This window comes from Aegilops tauschii, chromosome 4 (genome assembly GCF_002575655.3).
Source record: "Aegilops tauschii subsp. strangulata cultivar AL8/78 chromosome 4, Aet v6.0, whole genome shotgun sequence".
Lineage (NCBI taxonomy): Eukaryota > Viridiplantae > Streptophyta > Magnoliopsida > Poales > Poaceae > Aegilops > Aegilops tauschii.
Genome location: NC_053038.3, coordinates 389179575 through 389203627, shown reverse-complemented (window position 1 = coordinate 389203627; position 24053 = coordinate 389179575).

Below are 24053 nucleotides of genomic sequence, written 5' to 3'. Positions count from 1 at the left end.
GCAAACATGCTGCATATGTATGCGAGAGAGGGGCGATCGAGCCAAAGAGGGAACCGCACCACAGTCCCGCTCGCCCAATTTGCACCCAACGGTGCATCTATCCGTCACACAAACACACATGCACTCACTCACATACACTCCTATGTTGGTTCGTACAGATGGAAAAAGTCTCTCCCGAATTAATTGTCTCGAACATCCACTGCACGATCGATCGGCCGGCTGGCTCCTCTCCTGAGGGGTCTCTCTCAAGCACATTCCACCACCGCTACAGTGGACGCTAGTTCGAGATGGATGGATCAGTGCATAGTCTCCCCACGTGAGCCTAACATGACATTCTTCCCCTCCATACGCTACGTATTGCGCGCTGCCCCTTTTGTTTATGGGTAGGTGATCGATCGGGCTAGTTAGCTACGGCCTGCGTGGCTACTGACTGCACTTCACTTGCCATCCATCGGCTCGTAGCCGCGGCCGGCTTGACGTTGCGGTCAAAGACTTTTCACTTCATGCACGATCGATATCGGAGGCGGCACGACGCACCGCGCACTGTGCATGCATTCAGCATTACCCATGTCTACATCTGGCTACGTCTGCCTATATGTAGCGTGACCAGTGATCTGATCGTTCGACCGAGGCTCGGCTCGATCGGGAAAGCAGCGCGTATGCATTTGGATTTGGATTAGTTTTTCTTCCTTCCCTTTTCGAAGAATAGCGACGGATCGATCATCCATGTTTGGTTAACGTTAACCTACTTACTCTGCACCGGGATGGATTATTTACAGCTTGATCGAGCATGGCCAGTCAGTGATGATTGCATGAACTGAAACCGATGGACGGTTAGATTGACGTAAAAGTCCAGCTATATATCACTCCTTCCATTTTGTTTTTTGAGTTGAAGATATATTGTTACTCATGTGTTTACCACTAAGTACAATAACAATTACATGTCCAAAAAGCAACAAGTTACGATCGATGTGTCGTGTACGTGTCTTCCATCAGTACACCACAAGCATGTATGCGCATACGTACGTACATATAACTGTACGTACATAAACAACCGTCCTTCATATCCTAATTAATACTCTCGGGTGGTGCCGTGTTACACTACGTACTGTGGCCACGCGCTTTTGGGGCTTTATTATCATCATGCATCATCATCATCCGTTTTGTTTCTTTGGAAGGCATCGATTAATCGTCCGTTACAAGATGTTTAACCAAAAACGGACAAGCGCCATTCCGGTGGCGGCCCCGCGTCACGCGCCCGCCGCGGCCGGCGCTGCGCAGGAGTTTCCCGGTTCTCTCCCTCGCAGTTTCCATAACCAACCCAGACCCAGTGCATGCATGAAACGATCGCGAGAATCGCCGCCGCGTCACGCGCAACGCCGACCTATATCTCTAGCACCAGACGTTAAATACTGCCAACTATATTATCAGTTTTAACCGACCAAAAACTATTGACCAGGGCCAAGCCAAAGATGGAAGAAACTCGTGATGGCTGGCTATATGTAAGGATCTCAATTAATCTGCATATATTCTGCTAAAAAAACTGCATATATGCATGCGAGTGTGGAGGAAGGAAAAAAACGCGTCGATCCACCTCCGTATGCGTGCACAAGGATATTCATAGACGTCTCGTGTCGAAAGCTAGCACAAGATATATCATATAGTATATGGTTGCATATATATATGGAGCGGTGAGCTATCTAAAAAAGGTAAAATATTACCGCACACTTTAACTTTTCTTTCTTAAAACGAAGGCTAAAATATTTGCCTCATCGATTAATTTAATAAAAAAGAATTCCTCAATTAATGAACGGGAAAACCGGGAGAAAACTGAGCACACTCCATCCACGATTACATGGTTGGATAACCACACAAGCTAGTGCATTAGTACATGGGCCTGAGCTGTTTTTACTCTCTTTCTTATTTTATTTTTGCGGACATTCCTGAGCTGTTTTTACATGTGAACATTACAGTATAACTGAAGAGCGAATTGCGGTAAAGTTGTACTACCGACATTACTCTAGAAGTCTCGCGTATTTTGACTATTGCTGCGCTTAGCTGCCTGGACTTGTGCAAATATAATGGGGAGTGTCCGAGCGATCAACATTAATTTTCGCTCACAAAAAGGTTAGCAGTTACTTATCTTTAAGTCGTATATCATGGGGAAACTGCTCCATGCAACCTCCAGGAAAACGGGAAGCTTGCTCTGTAACCTTGCGTGCCGCCGACCTCAACTATGCGATCGATGACCGCAGCCAGCCGGCCTCAACGGGAATCAGTACGCTTATCCAAACTATATCTTGTGCGTACTACAATGAGTAGTTTAGGCTTGTAGTGCAGGTACTTGCGCAACCGCTTTAGGGCGTCTCCAACGGTGATTCGCGAATTTACTCCCGCATCCGTCCACGGACAGAGGGCAACAGTCCACGGACACAGATATGGAAGCATGTCATCCAACCGTAGCCGCATACATTTTAACAACAACTTGAACCAACCGGCCAAAATTCGTGCAAACACGGCCGGATTTCATATAAACTTGACGGATTTCATATAAATGCCGGATTTTCATATAAACACGAAGGATTTTATTACATTTGCATCAACTACGTGGTGCTAGTTTGGCTCTGGAGGTATAACTACTACCTAATCTAAATGGCCGTCAGCGGATCCGTTTGTCTTCCTCATGTCCGGCAGTCCGATCACCGGACTGCCGGAAGCTTCGGAGGTATATGCTTTAGCGCAAAGGAGGGGATCGCTTCCCCGCCGCTCATCGGGGTGGAACCCCCGGCTGATGCTTCAGAGGGAGGGGAAGGTGGCGCCTCTGTTGGGGAACGTAGCATGTAATTTAAAAAAATTCCTACGCTCACGCAAGATCTATCTAGGAGATATATAGCAACGAGAGGGGGAGAGTGTGTCCACGTACCCTCGTAGACCGAAAGCGGAAGCATTATCTTAACGCGGTTGATGTAGTCGAACGTCTTCTCGATCCAACCGATCAAGCACCGAACGTACGGCACCTCCGAGTTCTGCACACGTTCAGCTCGATGACGTCCCTCGGACTCTTGATCCAGCAAAGTGTCAAGAGAGAGTTTCGTCAGCACGACGGCGTGGTGACGGTGATGGTGAAGTGACCCGCGCAGGGCTTCGCCTAAGCACTACGTGAATATGACCGGAGGCGTAAACTGTGGAGGGGGGCGCCGCACACGGCTTGGAACAATTGATGTGTGTTAGAGGCGCCCCCACCCCCATATATAAAGGAGGGAGAGGGGAGGAGGCCGGCCCTAGGCACGCCCCAAGTAGGAGGAGTCCTACTTGGGCTCCTAGTAGGACCCCCCTTCCTTTTACCGGAGTGGGAAAGGGGGAAGGAGAGAGAGAGAGGGAGAAGGAAAGGGGGGCGCCGCCCCCTCCCCTAGTCCAATCCAGACTCCTCCCTTGTGGGGGGGGGCGCCACCCCTATGTGGGCTGGTGTGCCTCCCTCCTATGGCACATATGGCCCATATCTTCCCCCGGTACTTTGATATGTACCCGATACATTCTGAAACACTTCCGGTGTCCGAATACTATCATCCACTATATAAATCTTTATCTCTCGACCATTTCGAGACTCCTCGTCATGTCCGTGATCTCATCCTAACCCCCCGGTACTCCGATATGTACCCGATACATTCCGAAACACTTCCGGTGTCCGAATACTATCATCCAATATATAAATCTTTATCTCTCGACCATTTCGAGACTCCTCGTCATGTCCGTGATCTCATCCGGGACTCCGAACAACATTTGGTCACCAAATCACATAACTCATATAATACAAATCGTCATCGAACGTTAAGCGTGCGGACCCTACGGGTTCGAGAACTATGTAGACATGACCGAGACACCTCTCCGGTCAATAACCAATAGAGGAACCTGGATGCTCATTTTGGTTCCTACATATTCCACGAAGATCTTTATCGGTCAAACCGTAATGACAACATACGTCATTCCCTTTGTCAACGGTATGCTACTTGCCCGAGATTCAATCGTCGGTATCTTCATACCTAGTTCAATCTCGTTACCGGCAAGTCTCTTTACTCGTTCCGTAATGCATCATCCCACAACTAACTCATTAGTCACATTGCTTGTAAGGCTTATTATGATGTGCATTACTGAAAGGGCCCAGAGATACCTCTCCGATACTCGGAGTGACAAATCCTAATCTTGATCTATGCCAACCCAACAAACACCTTCGGAGATACCTGTAGAGCATCTTTATAATCACCCAGTTACGTTGTGATGTTTGGTAGCACACAAGGTATTCCTCTGGTATCCGGGAGTTGCATAATCTCATAGTCGAAGGAATATGTTTTGACATGAAGAAAGCAATAGCAATAAAACTGAACGATCAACATGCTAAGCTAACGGATGGGTCTTGTCCATCACATCATTCTCCTAATGATGTGATCCCGTTCATCAAATGACAACACATGTCTATGGTTAGGAAACTTAACCATCTTTGATTAACGAGCTAGTCAAGTAGAGGCTCACTAGGGACACGGTGTTTTGTCTATGTATCCACACATGTATCAAGTTTCCGGTTAATACAATTCTAGCATGAATAAAAACATTTATCATGATAAAAGGAAATATAAAATAACAACTTTATTATTGCCTCTAGGGCATATTTCTTTCAGTGGCACTTGCACTAGAGTCAATAATCTAGTTCACATCCTGATGTCGCTTGAAGCTACGTCGGTATTCCCCCAAAGAGGAAGGGATGATGCAGCACAGCGGCAGTAGGTATTTCCCTCAGATATGAAACCAAGGTTATCGAACCAGTAGGAGAACCAAGCAACAAAAACGTAAACAACCCCTGCACACAGATAACAACACCTCGCAACCCGACATGTTAAAGGGGTTGTCAATCCTTTTCGGGTAACGACGCCAGAAACAGCATGCGGACGGGATAAAGTTGTAATAGATTGATAGATCGAACGCCAAATAAAATAAATAGAAATAAAACGCAGCAAGGTATTTTTGTATTTTTGGTTTAATAGATCTGAAAATAAATGCAAAGGAAAAGTAGATCGCAAAGGCAAATATATGAGAAAGAAGACCCGGGGCCGTAGGTTTCACTAGTGGCTTCTCTCAAGAAAAATAGCAAACGGTGGGTAAACAAATTACTGTTGGGCAATTGATAGAACTTCAAATAATCATGACGATATCCAGGCAATGATCATTATATAGGCATCACGTCCAAGATTAGTAGACCGACTCCTGCCTACATCTACTACTATTACTCCACACATCGACCGCTATCCAGCATGCATCTAGTGTATTAAGTTCATGGAGAAATGGAGTAATGCAATAAGAACGATGACATGATGTAGACAAGATCTATCTATGTAGAGATAGACCCCATCGTTTTATCCTTAGTAGCAACGATACATACGTGTCGTTTCCCTTTCTGTCACTGGGATCAAGCACCGTAAGATCGAACCCACTACAAAGCACCTCTTCCCATTGCAAGATAAATAGATCAAGTTGGACAAACAAAACCCAAATATCGGAGAAGAAATACGAGGCTATAAGAGATCATGCATATAAGAGATCAAAGAAACTCAAATAACTTTCATGGATATAAAAAGATATAACTGATCATAAACTCAAAGTTCATCAGATCCCAACAAACACACCGCAAAAAGAGTTACATCATATGGATCTCCAAGAGACCATTGTATTGAGAATTCAGCGAGAGAGAGAGGAAGCCATCTAGCTACTAACTACGGACCTGAAGGTCTACAAAGAACTACTCACGCATCATCAGAGAGGCACCAATGGAGGTGGCGAACCCCATCCGAGATGGTGTCTAGATTGGACCTGGTGGTTCTGGACTCTGCGGCAGCTGGATGAATATTTCGTTGACTCCCCTATGGTTTCTGGAATATTGGGGTGTTTATAGAGCAAAGAGGCGGTCCGGGGGCACCCGAGGTGGGCACAACCCATCAGGGCGCGCCTGGGCTTCCTGGCGCGCCCTGGTGGGTTGTGCCTCCCTTGGGGCACCCCCCAGGCAGCCAGGGCCCGTTATGTTCCTTCTGGCCCATAAAAATTCTCCATGAAGTTTCATGGCATTTGGACTCCGTCCGATATTGATTTCCTGCGATGTAAAAAACATGCAGAAAACAACAACTGGCACTATGTCAATAGGTTAGTACCAAAAAATGATATAAAATGACTATAAAATGATTATAAAACATCCAAGATTGATAATAAAACAGCATGGACCAATTAAAAATTATAGATACGTTGGAGATGTATCAGCATCCCCAAGCTTAACTCCTGCTCGTCCTCAAGTAGGTAAGTGATAAAAACAGAATTTTTTGTGTGGAGTGTTGTTTATCATGTCATATCATATTCTTTTCTTTATAGCATGGACATTTGGACTTTTATGTGATTCAAAGCAATAGTCTAGTTTTGACATAATAATTTAGATACTCAAGCATATCAACAAGCAACCTTGTCTTTCAAAATATCAACGGTAAAATAAGTTATCCCTAGCCCATCATGCTCAAACATTGATCCATTCATGAAACACACTCGCATATTAGCTACACCCAATACTCAAGTATGATCATATTGCCTCTTAGTTGGTGCTTTTGTAAGAGAAGATGGAGACTCAAATTCAAAATAAAAATTGCATAAAGTAAAAGAAAGGCCCTTCGCAGAGGGAAGTAGGGATTTGTAGAGGTGCCGGAGCTCAAAGCCAAAAATTAGAGATAAAAACATTTTGGGAGGTGTATCCATCCCACCTGCGAAACGACTTAGAGTTCCCAACACTTTCCATGCTAGATATGCCATAGGCGGTTCCCAAACAGAAAATAAAGTTTATTTCTTTTTCCACCATACTTTCACTTTCCATGGCTAGTCGTATCCATGGTTGCCCTCCATACCAACACTTTCCAAGGAATTTATTATTTGACAACATAAAGTAAATTCATTTTTGCATTTCGGGACTGGGCATCCCTAAAACCTTTGCCTTACTCTCGTGCAATGACAAGTGAATAAACACTCATCGTAAGAATAACACATCCAGCATGAAAAATATTAGCCACCCGTCACCGCTCCGCGAGCGAAACAAACACACAAAAGAGAAGTTTATTTTGAAAGTTAGAGATGGCACATGCAAATTTGCTTAGAATGGAAAAATAATACCGCATATAGGTAGATATAGTGGACTCGTGTGGCAAAACTGGTTTAAAGGATTTTGGATGCACAAGTAGAGATCATACTTGGTGCAAAATGAAGGCTAGCAAAAAGATTGAGAAGCGACCAACCAAGGAACGAATAATCTCATAAGCAAGCATTAAGCATAATTAACACCGAATAATGTACCACAAGTAGGATATAATTTCATCACATGACTATTGACTTTCGTACTTGCATAGGGAATCACAAACCTTGACACCAATATTCTTACTGAAACATAATTACTCATCAACACAACTCACATATCACATCATCATATCTCAAAACTATTACTAATAATCAAGTTTATTTTGTCCAATGATATTCATGAATTTTTTTACTTATCCTTCTTGGATATCTATCACTTTGGGACTAATTTTCATGTGTTGCTTTTCATAAGCTCGAACAAATATAAGTGAAGATCATGAGCATAACAAAAAAATTTCTTTCTCTCAAAATAATTTAAGTGAAGTAAGAGAGAATTTCTTCAAAATTTTACTAACTCTCAAATAAATCTAAGTGAAGCAAGAGAGTATTTCTTCAAAAATACTAAGCACACCGTGCTCAAAAAGATATAAGTGAAGCACTAGAGCAAGTCCTAGCTCATAAAAGATTTAAGTGAAGCATAGAGAGCAATTCTAACAAGTCATGAAATAATTTTGGCTCTTTCAAATAGGTGTGTCCAGCAAGGATTGATGACTTAAAACACAAAATAAAACAAGCAAAGACTCATATCATAAAAGACGCTCCAAGCAAAGCACATATCATGTGACGAATAAAAATATAGCTTCGAGTAAAATACTGATAGTCGTTAGAAGAAAGAGGGGATGCCACTCGGGGGCATCCCCAAGATTAGTTGGTTGCTCATTCCTGGATAATAGCTTGGGATGCCGGGGCATCCCAAAGCTTAGGCTCTTCTATCCTTCTTTCATCCATCGTACGATAACCCAAAACTTGAAAACTTCAATCACACAAAACTCAACAAAACCTTCGTGAGATCCGTTAGTATAAGAAAGCAAACCACTACTATAAGTGATGTATCAAACCAATTCATATTTTGTTTTTGTATTATATCTACTGTATTCCAACTTTTCTATGGCAAAAACTCATCAAAGAAAACCATAGAGCCATCAAAATAAGCACACAACACAAAGAAAACAGAATCTGTCAAAACAGAACAGTCTGTAGCAATCTGACTATTTCGAATACTTCTATAACTCCAAAAATTCTGAAAAATAGGACGACCAGGGTAATTCGTATATTAATCTTCTGCAGAAATAATTGGCATTGTATCACGTTCAGGTGATTTTTAACAATTGTTTTCATGACTGCATAAGTTTCTGTTTTTCAGCAAGATCAAACAACTATCACCCAAGAAGATCCCATAGGCTTTACTTGGCACAAACACTAATTAAAACATAAAAAACACAATCACACCAGTAGCATAATTGTGCAAACACACAAAAACAGAAAGCAAAAATCAAAAATAAATTTTATTCATTGGGTTGCCTCCCAACAAGTGCTATAGTTTTACGCCCTTAGCTAGGCATAATATTTCAACAATGCTCACACAACAGATAATAATTGAAACACAAAGTGAGCATCATGAAACATGTGACAAACACATTTAAGTCTAACATACCTCCTATGCATAGGAATTTTATAGGAAAACAAATTATCGAGACAAGAAATATCTAGCATATGCAAAGGAGAGGAATAAAACATTGATAAACACAATGAGACTAAATTTAATCACATGAAAATTTCTACAACCATATTTCCCCCTCTCATAATAATTATAAGTAGGATCATAATCAAATTCAATAATATAACTATCATATAAAATTTTCTCTTTATGATCCACATGCATGCAAAGTTGACACTCTTCCAAAATAGTGGGATCATCAAATAAAGTCATGACCTCTCCAAACCCACTTTCATCAAAAAATTCATAAGATTGAACACTCTCCAAATATGTGGAGTTATTTTTAGCTAAAGTTGACACTCTTCCAAACCCACTTTCAATATTATCGCAAACATATTCATCATGAGGCTTAAATAAATTTTCAAGATCGTAAGAAACATTATCATCCCAATCATGATCATTGCAATAAGTAGCAGACATAACAAAACAAGCATCCCCAAGCTTGGGGTTTTGCATATTATTAGCACAATTGACATTAATAGAATTTATAGTAAAATTATTGTAATCATGCTTTTCATTCAAGGAGCTATCATGAATCACTTCATAAATTTCTTCATCACAATGTTCAGATTCACGAATCTCAAGCAAAACTTCATAAAGATAATCTAGTGAACTCAATTCACTAGCAATAGGTTCATCATAATTGGATCTTTTGAAAATATTAGCAAGTGGATGAGGATCCATACCAATAGATTTTTAGCAAGCAAAGATGCAAGAAAATAGAAGGCACATGACAACACAAGCAAACATGAGATCTGACGAGAAAAAGGCGAACGAAAAAGAGGGCGAATAAAATGGCGAATTTTTGTGAAGCGGGGGAGAGGAAAACGAGAGGCAAATGGCAAATAATGTAAATTGCGAGGAGATGAGATTTGTGATTAGGAACCTGTTATATGTTGAAGATCCTCCCCGATAATAGCGCCAGAAATTCCTTTTGATGTCGCTTGAAGCTACGTCGGTATTTCCCCAAAGAGGAAGGGATGATGCAGCACAGCGGCGGTAGGTATTTCCCTCAGATATGAAACCAAGGTTATCGAACCAGTAGGAGAACCAAGCAACACAACGTAAACAACCCCTGCACATAGATAACAACACCTCGCAACCCCACGTGTTAAAGGGGTTGTCAATCCCTTTCGGGTAACGGCGCCAGAAACGGCGTGCAGACGGGATAAAGTTGTAATAGATTGATAGATCGAACGCCAAATAAAATAAATAGAAATAAAACGCAGCAAGGTGTTTTTGTATTTTTGGTTTAATAGATCTGAAAATAAATGCAAAGGAAAAGTAGATCGCAAAGGCAAATATATGAGAAAGAAGACCCGGGGCCGTAGGTTTCACTAGTGGTTTCTCTCAAGAAAAATAGCAAACGGTGGGTAAACAAATTACTGTTGGGCAATTGATAGAATTTCAAATAATCATGATAATATCCAGGCAATGATCATTATATAGGCATCACGTCCAAGATTAGTAGACCGACTCCTGCCTACATCTACTACTATTACTCCACACATCGACCGCTATCCAGCATGCATCTAGTGTATTAAGTTCATGGAGAAAACGGAGTAATGCAATAAGAATGATGACATGATGTAGACAAGATCTATCTATGTAGAGATAGACCCCATCGTTTTATCCTTAGTAGCAACGATACATACGTGTCGTTTCCCTTTCTGTCACTGGGATCAAGCACCGTAAGATCGAACCCACTACAAAGCACCTCTTCCCATTGGAAGATAAATAGATCAAGTTGGCCAAACAAACCCAAATATCGGAGAAGAAATACGAGGCTATAAGAGATCATGCATATAAGAGATCAAAGAAACTCAAATAACTTTCATGGATATAAAAAGATATAACTGATCATAAACTCAAAGTTCATCAGATCCCAACAAACACACCGCAAAAAGAGTTACATCATATGGATCTCTAAGAGACCATTGTATTGAGAATTCAGCAAGAGAGAGAGGAAGCCATCTAGCTACTAACTACGGACCCGAAGGTCTACAAAGAACTACTCACGCATCATCGGAGAGGCACCAATGGAGGTGGTGAACCCCATCCGAGATGGTGTCTAGATTGGATCTGGTGGTTCTGGACTCTGCGGCGGCTGGATGAATATTTCGTCGACTCCCCTAGGGTTTCTCGAATATTGGGGTATTTATAGAGCAAAGAGGCGGTCCGAGGGGCACCCGAGGTGGGCACAACCCACTAGGGCGCGCCCTGGTGGGTTGTGCCTCCCTCGGGGCACCCCCAGGCGCAGCCAGGGCCCGTTGTGTTCCTTCTAGCCCATAAAAATTCTCCGTGAAGTTTCATGGCAATTGGACTCCGTCTGATATTGATTTCCTGCGATGTAAAAAACATGCAGAAAACAACAACCGGCACTTGGCACTATGTCAATAGGTTAGTAGCAAAAATGATATAAAATGGCTATAAAATGATTATAGAACATCCAAGATTGATAATAAAACAACATGGAACAATAAAAAATTATAGATACGTTGGAGACGTATCACATCGCCATGTGAATAACACCCATAGTTCACATCGTCATGTGATCAACACCCAAAGAGTTTACTGGAGTCAATAATCTAGTTCACATCGCCATGTGATTAACACCCAAAGAGTAATAAGGCATGATCATGTTTTGCTTGTAAGAGAGGTTTAGTCAACGGGTCTGCCACATTTAGAACCGTATGTATTTTGCAAATTTCTATGTCTACAATGCTCTGCACGGAGCTACTCTAGATAATTGCTCCCACTTTCAATATGTATCCAGATTGAGACTTAGAGTCATCCGGATGAGTGTCAAAGCTTGCATCGACATAACCCTTTACGACGAACTCTTTGTCACCTCCATAACCGAGAAACATTTCCTTAGTTCTTTTTAGTTACCTAAGGATAGTTTTGACCGTTGTCCAGTGATCTACTCCTGGATCACTATTGTATCCCCTTGCTAAACTCGTGGAAAGGTACACAATAGGTCTGGTATACAGCATGGCATACTTTATAGAACCTATGGCTGAGGCATAGGGAATGACTTTCATTCTCTCTCTATCTTCTGCCGTAGTCGGGTTTTGAGTCTTACTCAACTTCATACCTTACAACTCTGGCAAGAACTCCTTCTTTGACTGATCCATTTTGAACTTCTTCAAAACTTTATCAAGGTATGTGCTTTGTGAAAGTCCAATTAAGCATCTTGATCTATCTCTATAGATCTTGATGCCTAATATATAAGCAGCTTCACCGAGGTCTTTCATTGAAAAACTCTTATTCAAGTATCCTTTTATGTTATCCAGAAATTCTATATCATTTCCAATCAACAATATGTCATCCACATATAATATTAGAAATGCTACAGAGCTCCCACTGAGGGAGTCCTAGATTAAGGGGTCCTCGGGCGTCCGGCCTGTTGGGGATGGGCCGGACTGATGGGCTGTGAAGATACAAGACCGAAGACTCTCACCCGTGTCCGGATGGGACTCTCCTTGGTGTGGAAGGCAAGCTCGGCGCTCGGATATGAAGATTCCTTTCCCTGTAACCGACTTTGTATAACCCTAGTCCCCTCCGGTGTCTATATAAATCGGAGGGCTTAGTCCATAGGGACAAGAATCATAATCATAGTCATACAGGCTAGACTTCTAGGGTTTTAGCCATTACGATCTCGAGGTAGATCAACTCTTGTAATACTCATATTCATCAAGGTCAATCAAGCAGGAAGTAGGGTATTACCTCCATAGAGAGGGCCCGAACCTGGGTAAACATCGTGTCCCCCGTCTCCTGTTACCATCAACCTTAGACGCACAGTTCGGGACCCCCTACCCGAGATCCACCGATTTTGACACCGACATTGGTGCTTTCATTGAGAGTTCCGCTGTGACGTCGAAGACAGGATTGATGGCTCGCCTTGTTGTCAAGGACAATATCACCGCCGGAGGTGCCCTGACCTCAGGCCAAACCCTCCGGCTGGGCGACTTTACCATGACCGCCCCTACGGCCATTAAGCCGATGATGACTTCTCGGGTCATTGAAAACCACCTCTGTGTTAGCTCTGAATACTCTAAGCAGTTGGATCCGGCTGAGTTATCGTCTTTGAACGAGCTCCTAGATCGCATTGCCTCCCTGGGGGTCGCTACAGACTATGATCGGATTGGGCTTAAACCCGACCAGAGAGAAATTAAATCTCCGCCGATCACCCGCCAGATAGCGGTAGTTGAGGAGCAAGACGACTACTCTTCCTCTATATAGAGGACGAACTGTGTTTGGATTTCCGAGCTCGAAGAGCCGGACACCTGCCTTCGGAAGGACATAGCCCGCCCTCCGAACCTAGAATCGGACGAGGGGCCTGAAAAATCAGTTAATATCCCGGAGCCCGAGCTATTAAGTTCGGAAGTTCTTCAAACTCCGGATTCCAAATTGGGTCAGGGTTCGGATTTAAAGCCACCCACCCACCCAGATAGACGCGATCTCACGAACATACGGCAACAGTCTCAGGAAACAGCCCATCACTTTTGGGCCAGATTCCTTCTTGACAAAAACAAGATTAGAGATTGCCGCGACGAAGACGCGATCTCAGCATTCTGCACTAATTGCACGGAAGAAGGACTCCTCAACGCCATCAATCGCCGTCGCCTATTACACTTCGCTGACTTGGCAACCATCGTACAGAAGTACCGCGCAATGGAAAGTGCCTGGAAAACTCAGGCAGCTCTCTGGGAACCACCGGTTTCCACTCAACCCTTCGTCCGGGCAAAAACGGTGCACCCTCGCGGCGCACCAGACCCAATAGTAAAGAAATCTAAGCAAATCATGGGGCGCGGAACCGTTCTGGAGGGATGGCTCGATAGGCCATGCAAAATACATGCAACACCTGACACCATACCAACCCACAACCTTAGAGCATGTTGGATACTCCGGCAAGTGGCCAGGAGCGGCGAAGATATCCTCACCAAAAGTACACCAGTGCAACACCCCCCGGAAGAGGACGACCCCAGTGTATTGACAGTCTTCGAGACTTTCACTTCAAACAATCGGCGTAAAAGGGCTCTCCGCGACCTCGCCGAAGTCTGCCAAGTGGCAGCAACAAACCCTTGGAATGACACGGCCATGACTTTCAATGCCAGTGATGAACCAAAGTTACGGACAGTTCGAGCACCAGCCGCCTTGGTCCTCAATCCAATTGTGGACGGGTTTCGGCTCACCAAAGTGCTCATGGACGGTGGCAGCGGATTAAACCTCATCTACGAGGATACACTCAATAAAATGGAAATAGACAGGAGCCACATCGAACAAAGTAGCACGACTTTCCGGGGAATCATTCCCAGTCGGGAGGCGCGATGCGCAGGAAAAATCACGCTCGACGTGGTATTCGGCACACGGAGAATTATCGGTCCGAAGAGATAACCTTACAAGTGGTTCCTTTCAACAGCGGATATCACGCCCTATTGGGGCGAGATGCATTTACACGCTTCCAAGCTATACCTCATTACGGATACATGAAGCTCAAGATGCCCGGGCCCAACGGTATCATCACTCTTACCAGTGATCCGGACATAGCACTCCATGCCGAAAATAAAACCGCATCCCTGGCCCTCGAGGCACTGCCTAAAATACTCGCGGCCGAAGAACTAACCGCGCTGCGCTCTACTGTGGATAGGGATGACGTAATCCTGGACAAACGACCCAAATCCACCTCCTTTAAACCAGCAGATGAAATAGTCAAATTTCAAGTCCACCCGACGGACCCCAAGAAGACATCATCCATTGGGGCCCAACTCGACCCAACGGTCGACGCCGCACTACGAGAGTTCCTGCGTGAGAACTGGGACATATTCGCCTGACACCCTTCTGATATGCCAGGAATCCCATGCAGGTTGGCCGAACACAGCCTCAATATATTAAAGGGATATAAACCGGTCAAGCAAATGATACGTCTCCAACGTATCTATAATATATGAAGTATCCATGCTATTATATTATCTGTTTTGGATGTTTATGGGCTTTATTATGCACTTTTATATTATTTTTGGGACTAACCTATTAACCCAGAGCCCAGTGCCAGTTTCTGTTTTCCCCTTGTTTCAGTGTTTCGCAGAAAAGGAATATCAAACGGAGTCCAAACGGAATGAAACCTTCGGGAAAGTTCTTTTGGAACGGAAGCAATCCAGGGGACTTGGAGTGCACGTCGGGGAATCAATGAGGAAGGCACAAGGCAGGGGGCGCGCCCACCCCCTGGGCGCGCCCTCCACCCTCGTGGGCCCCTCGTGGCTCCCCTGACGTATTTCTTCCTCATATATATACCAATATACCCTAAAACCATCGGGGAACAGAATAGATCTGGAGTTCCACCGCCGCAAGCCTCTATAGCCACCAAAAACCAGTCGGGACCCTGTTCCGGCACCCTGCCGGAGGGGGATCCCTCACCGGTGGCCATCTTCATCATCCCGGCGCTCTCCATGACGAGGAGGGAGTAGTTCACCCTCGGGGCTGAGGGTATGTACCAGTAGCTATGTGTTTGATCTCTCTCTCTCTCCCTCGTGTTCTTGAGGTGGTACGATCTTGATGTATCGCGAGCTTTGCTAGTATAGTTGGATCTTATGATGTTTCTCCCCCTCTACTCTCTTGTAATGGATTGAGTTTTCCCTTTGAAGTTATCTTATCGGATTGAGTCTTTAAGGATTTGAGAACACTTGATGTATGTCTTGCGTGGGATACCCGTGGTGACAATGGGGTATTCTATTCATTCACTCGATGTATGTTTGGTGATCAACTTGCGGGTTCCGCCCATGAACCTATGCATAGGGATTGGCACACGTTTTCGTCTTGACTCTCCGGTAGAAACTTTGGGGCACTCTTTGAAGTACTTTGTGTTGGTTGAATAGATGAATCTGAGATTGTGTGATGCATATCGTATAATCATGCCCGCGGATACTTGAGGTGACATTGGAGTATCTAGGTGACATTAGGGTTTTGGTTGATTTGTGTCTTAAGGTGTTATTCTAGTATGAACTCTATGATAGATTGGACGAAAAGAATAGCTTCGTGTTATTTTACTACGGACTCTTGAATAGATCGAGCAGAAAGAATAACTTTGAGGTGGTTTCGTACCCTACCATAATCTCTTCGTTCGTTCTCCGCTATTAGTGACTTTGGAGTGACTCTTTGTTGCATGTTGAGGGATAGTTATATGATCCAGTTATGTTATTATTGTTGAGAGAACTTGCACTAGTGAAAGTATGAACCCTAGGCCTTGTTTCAACGCATTGCAATACCGTTTGTGCTCACTTTTATCATTAGTTACCTTGCTGTTTTTATATTTTCAGATTACAAAAACCTATATCTATCATCCATATTGCACTTGTATCACCATCTCTTCGCCGAACTAGTGCACCTATACAATCCATTGTATTGGGTGTGTTGGGGACACAAGAGACTCTTTGTTATTTGGTTGCAGGGTTGCTTGAGAGAGACCATCTTCATCCTACGCCTCCCACGGATTGATAAACCTTAGGTCATCCACTTGAGGGAAATTTGCTACTGTCCTACAAACCTCTGCACTTGGAGGCCCAACAATGTCTACAAGAAGAAGGTTGCGTAGTAGACATCAAACTCTTTTCTGGCGCCATTGCCGGGGAGGCTAGGTAAGCGGCACTCACACCCCGTCAACTAAGCTGTTTTCTAGCGCCGTTGCCGGGGAGGTTAGTGCTTGAAGGTATATCTTTAGATCTTGCAATCAAATCTTTTTGTTTCTTGTTTTATCACTAGTTTAGTCTATAAAAGAAAACTACAAAAAAATGGAATTAAGGGTGCCTCATATGCTTCATCTTTTTACTGTCTTTCGTGAAAATGATGGGAAGGAAAATTGTGCTCAAGTACTAGAAGAAGAATTACATAGAATTCTTGGCATAAAATATGTGAATGATGAGCATGATTGCAATGTTGTTAGTATGAATTCTTTGAATACCCATGATGCTAATGATATGCAAAGCCACAAGCTTGGGGATGCTATGTTTGATGAAGATGATATGTTTAGTCCCCCAAGTTTTGATGAGCAAATTTATTATGATGAAAGCATGCCTCCTATCTATGATGATTATTGTGATGAAATGTATGCTATAAAGAATAATGATAACCATGAAACTTCTCATCTTGATCTTAATTTTCAATCACATGATAGTTATTTTGTTGAGTTTGCTCCCACTACTATTGATGAGAACAAATTTGCTTATGTGGAGAGTAGTAAAATTTCTATGCAAGTAGATCATGAAAAGAATGCTTTAGGTGCTGGTTATATTGTTGAATTCATTCATGATGCTACTGAAAATTATTATGAGGGAGGAATATATGCTTGTAGGAATTGCAATAATATCAAGTTTCCTCTCTATGTGCTTAAAGTTTTGAAGTTATGCTTGTTTTGCCTTCCTATGCTAGTTGATTATTGTTCCCATAAGTTGCTTGCTCACAAAATCCCTATGCATAGGAAGTGGGTTAGACTTAAATGTGCTAGTCATATTCTTCATGATGCTCTCTCTATGTTTCAATTCTTATCTTTTATGCGAGCATCATTGAAATCATCATGCCTAGCTAGGGGCGTTAAACGATAGCGCTTGTTGGGAGGCAACCCAATTTTATTTTAGTCTCTTGATTTTTGGTTCTGTTTAGTAATAAATAACCCATCTAGCTTCTGTTAAGATGTGGTTTTATGTTTTAATTAGTGTTTGTGCCAAGTAAGACCTATAGGATCTTCTTGGATGATAGTTATTTGATCTTGCTGAAAATTCCAGAAATTTCTGTTTACGAAAACAATTGTTTAAAATCACCAGAACGTGATAAAATACTGATTCCAATTGCAGAAGATCAATAATCAAATTGTCTAGGTCGTCCCATTTTGGTAGAAGTTTTTGAGTTCCAGATGTTTGCGTTAGTTACAGATTACTACAGACTGTTCTGTTTTTGACAGATTCTGTTTTTCGTGTGTTGTTTGCTTATTTTGATGAATCTATGGCTAGTAAAATAGTTTATAAACCGTAGAGAAGTTGGAATACAGTAGATTTAACACCAATACAAATAAATAATGAGTTTATTACAGTACCTTGAAGTGGTGTTCTTTCCCTAACGGAGCTCACGAGATTTTCTGTTAAGTTTTGTGTTGTGAAGTTTTCAAGTTTTGGGTAAAGATTCGATGAACTACGAAATAAGGAGTGGCAAGAGCCTAAGATTGGGGCTGCCCAAGGCACCCCAAGGTAATATTCAAGGACAACCAAGAGCCTAAGCTTGGGGATGCCCCGGATGGCATCCCCTCTTTCGTCTTCGTTCATCGGTAACTTTACTTGGAGCTATATTTTTATTCACCACATGATATGTGTTTTGCTTGGAGCGTCATTTTATTTTCTTTTGTTTTGCTTGCTGTTTGAATAAAATGCCAAGATATGAATCTTAAATATTAGAGAGTCTTCACATAGTTACATAATTATTCGACTACTCATTGATCTTCACTTATATCTTTCAGAGTAGTTTGTTATTGCTCTAGTGCTTCACTTATATCTTTTAGAGCACGGCGGTGGATTTGTTTTATAGAAACTATTGTTCTCTCATGCTTCACTTATATTATTTTGAGAGTCTTAAACAGCATGGTAATTTGCTTAATCCTAATATGCTAGGTATTCAAGACTAGTAAAAACTTTCTTATGAGTGTGTTGAATACTAAGATAAGTTTGATGCTTGATGATTGTTTTGAGATATGGAGGTAGTGATATTAAAGTTGTGCTAGTTGAGTAGTTGTGAATTTGAGAAATACTTGTGTTGAAGTTTGCAAGTCCCGTAGCATGCACGTATGGTAAACGTTATGTAACAAATTTGAAACATGAGGTGTTCTTTGATTGTCCTCCTTATGAGTGGCGGTCGGGGACGAGCGATGGTCTTTTCCTACCAATCTATCCCCCTAGGAGCATGCGCGTAGTGCTTGGTTTTTGATGACTCGTATATTTTTGCAATAAGTATGTGAGTTCTTTATGACTAATGTTGAGTCCATGGATTATACGCACTCTCACCTTTCCATCATTGCTAGCCTCTTCGGTACCGTGCATTGCCCTTTCTCACATTGAGAGTTGGTGCAAACTTCGCCGGTGCATCCAAACCCCATGATATGATACGCTCTTTCACACATAAACCTCCTTATATCTTCCTCAAAACAGCCACCATACCTACCTATTATGGCATTTCCATAGCCATTCCGAGATATATTGCCATGCAACTTTCCACCGTTCCGTTTATCGTGACACATTCATCATTGTCATATTGCTTTGCATGATCATGTAGTTGACATAGTATTTGTAGCAAAGCCACCATTCATAATTCTTTCATACATGTCACTCTTGGTTCATTGCATATCCCGGTACACCGCCGGAGGCATTCATATAGAGTCATACTCTGTTCTAGTATCGAGTTGTAATCATTGAGTTGTAAATAAATAGAAGTGTGATGATCATCATTTTCTAGAGCATTGTCCCAAGTGAGGAATAAAAAAAAGGGGAGGGAAAGGCCATAAAAAAAAGAAGGCCCAAAAAAAGAGAGAAAAAGAGAGAAGGGACAATGTTACTATCCTTTTACCGCACTTGTGCTTCAAAGTAGCACCATAATCTTCATGATAGAGAGTCTCTTGTTTTGTCACTTTCATATACTAGTGGGAATTTTTCATTATAGAACTTGGCTTGTATATTCCAACAATGGGCCTCCTCAAGTGCCCTAGGTCTTCGTGAGCAAGCAAGTTGGATGCACACCCACTTAGTTTCTTTTGTTGAGCTTTCATATATTTATAGCTCTAGTGCATCCATTGCATGGCAATCCCTACTCCTTGCATTAACATCAATCGATGGGCATCTCCATAGCTCATTGATTAGCCTCGTTGATGTGAGACTTTCTCCTTTTTTGTCTTCTCCACATAACCCCCATCATCATATTCTATTCCACCCATAGTGCTATATCCATGGCTAATGCTCATGTATTGCGTGAAGGTTGAAAAAGTTTGAGATTACTAAAGTATGAAACAATTGCTTGGCTTGTCATCGGGGTTGTGCATGATGAGAGCATTCTTGTGTGACGAAAATGGAGCATGACTAAACTATATGATTTTGTAGGGATGAACTTTCTTTGGCCATGTTATTTTGAGAGGACATAATTGCTTAGTTAGTATGCTTGAAGTATTATTATTTTTATGTCAATATTGAACTTTTATCTTGAATCTTTCGGATCTGAATATGCATACCACAATTAAGAAGAATTACATTGAAATTTTTCCAAGTAGCATTCACACTTCATAAATTCTTTCTTTTATCATACCACAAAGGAATATCAAACGGAGTCCAAACGGAATGAAACCTTCGGGAAAGTTATTTTTGGAACGGAAGCAATCCATGGGACTTGGAGTGCACGTCAGGGAATCAACGAGGAAGGCACGAGGCAGGGGGCGCGCCCTCCACCCTCATGGGCCCCTCGTGGCTCCCCTGACGTATTTCTTCCTCATATATATACCAATATACCCTAAAACCATCGGGGAACAGAATAGATCGGGAGTTCCGCAGCCGCAAGCCTCTGTAGCCACCAAAAACCAATCGGGACCCTGTTCCGGCACCCTGCCGGAGGGGGGATCCCTCACCGGTGGCCATCTTCATCATCCCGACGCTCTCCATGCCGAGGAGGGAGTAGTTCACCCTAAGGGCTGAGGGTATATACCAGTAGCTATGTGTTTGATCTCTCTCTCTCTCTCTCTCGTGTTCTTGAGGTGGTACGATCTTGATGTATCCGGAGCTTTGCTATTATAGTTGGATCTTATGATGTTTCTCCCCCTCTACTCTCTTGTAATGGTTGAGTTTTCCCTTTGAAGTTATCTTATCGGATTGAGTCTTTAAGGATTTGAGAACACTTGATGTATGTCTTGCGTGGGATACCCGTGGTGACAATGGGGTATTCTATTCATTCACTCGATGTATGTTTGGTGATCAACTTGCGGGTTCCGCCCATGAACCTATGCATAGGGATTGGCACACGTTTTCGTCTTGACTCTCCGGTAGAAACTTTGGGGCACTCTTTGAAGTACTTTGTGTTGGTTGAATAGATGAATCTGAGATTGTGTGATGCATATCGTATAATCATGCCCGCGGATACTTGAGGTGACATTGGAGTATCTAGGTGACATTAGGGTTTTGGTTGATTTGTGTCTTAAGGTGTTATTCTAGTATGAACTCTATGATAGATTGAACGGAAAGAATAGCTTCGTGTTATTTTACTACGGACTCTTGAATAGATTGAGCAGAAAGAATAACTTTGAGGTGGTTTCGTACCCTACCATAATCTCTTCGTTCGTTCTCCGCTATTAGTGACTTTGGAGTGACTCTTTGTTGCATGTTGAGGGATAGTTATATGATCCAGTTATGTTATTATTGTTGAGAGAACTTGCACTAGTGAAAGTATGAACCCTAGGCCTTGTTTCAACGCATTGCAATACCGTTTGTGCTCACTTTTATCAGTAGTTACCTTGGTGTTTTTATATTTTCAGATTACAAAAACCTATATCTATCATCCATATTGCACTTGTATCACCATCTATCATCCATATTGCACTTGTATCACCATCTCTTCGCCGAACTAGTGCACCTATACAATTTACCATTGTATTGGGTGTGTTGGGGACACAAGAGACTCTTTGTTATTTGGTTGCAGGGTTGGTTGAGAGAGACCATCTTCATCCTACGCCTCCCACGGATTGATAAACCTTAGGTCATCCACTTGAGGGAAATTTGCTACTGTCCTACAAACATCTGCACTTGGAGGCCCAACAATGTCTACAAGAAGAAGGTTGCGTAGTAGACATCAGCAAACACTGCGGCGTTTTTCCGAACCCAAACGACAAGCTATGGGAGAGGAGCTAGCCAAGTTACTCGAGGCCGGATTCATCAGAGAAATAAAACACCCAGACTAGCTAGCAAACCTGGTGATGGTACCAAAGAAGGATAAATCTTGGCACCTATGCGTCGATTTCAAAGACCTCAACAAGGCCTGCCCTAAGGATCCCTTCCCCCTCCCTCGCATCGATCAGATTATTGATGCAACCGCAGGACACGGCTCACTGTGTTTCCTCTACGCATACTCCGGATACCATCAAATCAAGATGAAGGAGTCCGATCAAGCCGCAACGACATTCATTACCCCATATGGGCCTTTCTGCTTCAACACTATGCCTTTCGGGCTCAAAACGCTGGCGCCACCTACCAACGCATGATCCAAACATGCATGGAGAAACAGATCAGCAAGACAGTTGAAGCATACATGGATGACGTCGTCTTCAAAACCAGGCATGTCGAGTCATTGATAGACGATCTACGTCTCACATTCGACAACCTCCGTACATATGACATCAAGCTCAATCCGGAAAAGTGTGTTTTCGGCGTCCCCGCCAGAAAATTGCTGGGCTTCATCGTTTCCAATAGAGGAATTGAGGCAAACCCAGCCAAAATCCGAGCTTTGTCACAATTGGCTACGCCAACAGACCTTAAACAGGTCCAAAAACTCGCGGGATGCGTGGCAGCTTTAAGCTGCTTTATCTCCAGATTGGGAGAAAAAGCATTGCCACTCTATCGCCTTCTCCGACGCACCGACCACTTCGAGTGGACGGACGCGGCAACGACCGGACTGGAGGAAATAAAAGCCCTTTTAGCGAGCAACCCAATCCTGGCCGCGCCGAACGTTCGCGAACCCATGTTATTATACATATCGGCAACACACTAGGTGGTGAGCGCCGTGCTCGTCGTTGAGCGAGAGCAGGACGGACACAAATTCCCGCTCCAGAAACCGGTATACTACGTGTCCACTGTCCTCACACCATGCAAATCCCGATACCCTCACTACCAAAAGATAGCATACGCAGTCTTCATGGCATCCCGGAAGCTGCGACACTACTTTCAAGAGTGCTCAATTACGGTGGCTTCCGAGGTACCACTCAACGACATAATAAACAACCGCGATGCCACGAGCCGGATTGCTAAGTGGGCCATTGAGCTCCTTCCATTCGACATAACGTACAAACCGCGCCGCGCCATTAAATCCCAAGTACTGGCTGACTTCGTCGCCGAATGACAGAGGCCGAACTCCCTAAAGAGTACGACACGTATTCCAACTGGGTTATGTACTTCGATGGTTCCAAAATGTTGGCGGGTTTAGGACCGGGCGTTGTCTTAACGTCCCCCACTGGAGACGTAGTTCATTACGTACTCCAAATATTATACACAGACTCCAACAATGCAGCCGAATATGAGGCCTTATTGCATGGTCTTCGGATGGCTGTCTCCATGGGCATACAACGCCTGGAAGTGCGCGGGGACTCAAACCTCGCAATATCTCAAATAAATGGAGATTTTGATGCCAAAGACCCGAAAATGGCGGCTTACCGTAACGTCATTCTCAAAATCTCGGCTTGGTTTGAGGGGCTCGAGTTTCATCATGTGGCTCGAGAAAGTAATCAAGCGGCGGACGTCCTTGCTCGCATCGGCGCCAAGCGTGACCCCGTCCCACCTAACATCTTTCTGGAAAGGCTTTTTAAGCCATCCGTGGTGTGGCAAGGGGAGAGCGGCAACACCAGTCCGGATCCGACTATAACCCCAGATGCCGAATACACCGATATCACCGGGGGCTCAGCCACCAAACTAACACCGCCGGCCCATCTCATCATGGCAGTCATTGCCCCATGGACCGAACCCTTCTTGGCCTACCTTAATAGGCGAGAACTCCCTGAGGATCAGAATGAGGCTCGCCGCGTTATCCGGTGCTCGAAAGCGTACAAGGTTGACGACGGAGAACTCTACAAGAAAAGTGCTACCGGAGTACTTCAAAGATGTATCTCTGAGGAAGAGGGGCGGCAGCTCTTGGCTGAAATTCATGCCGGTCTCGGTGGTCACCACGCCGCGGCTCGGGCCCTTGTAAGCAAGGCCTTCCGTACATGTTTCTATTGGCCGACGGCCCGAGAAGATGCACAGGACCTTGTCCAACGTTGCGTCGGATGCCAGCTTTTCGCCAACCAAAGCCATATGCCACCCACTGCTCTACAAACAATCCCCATCACTTGGCTTTTCGCGGT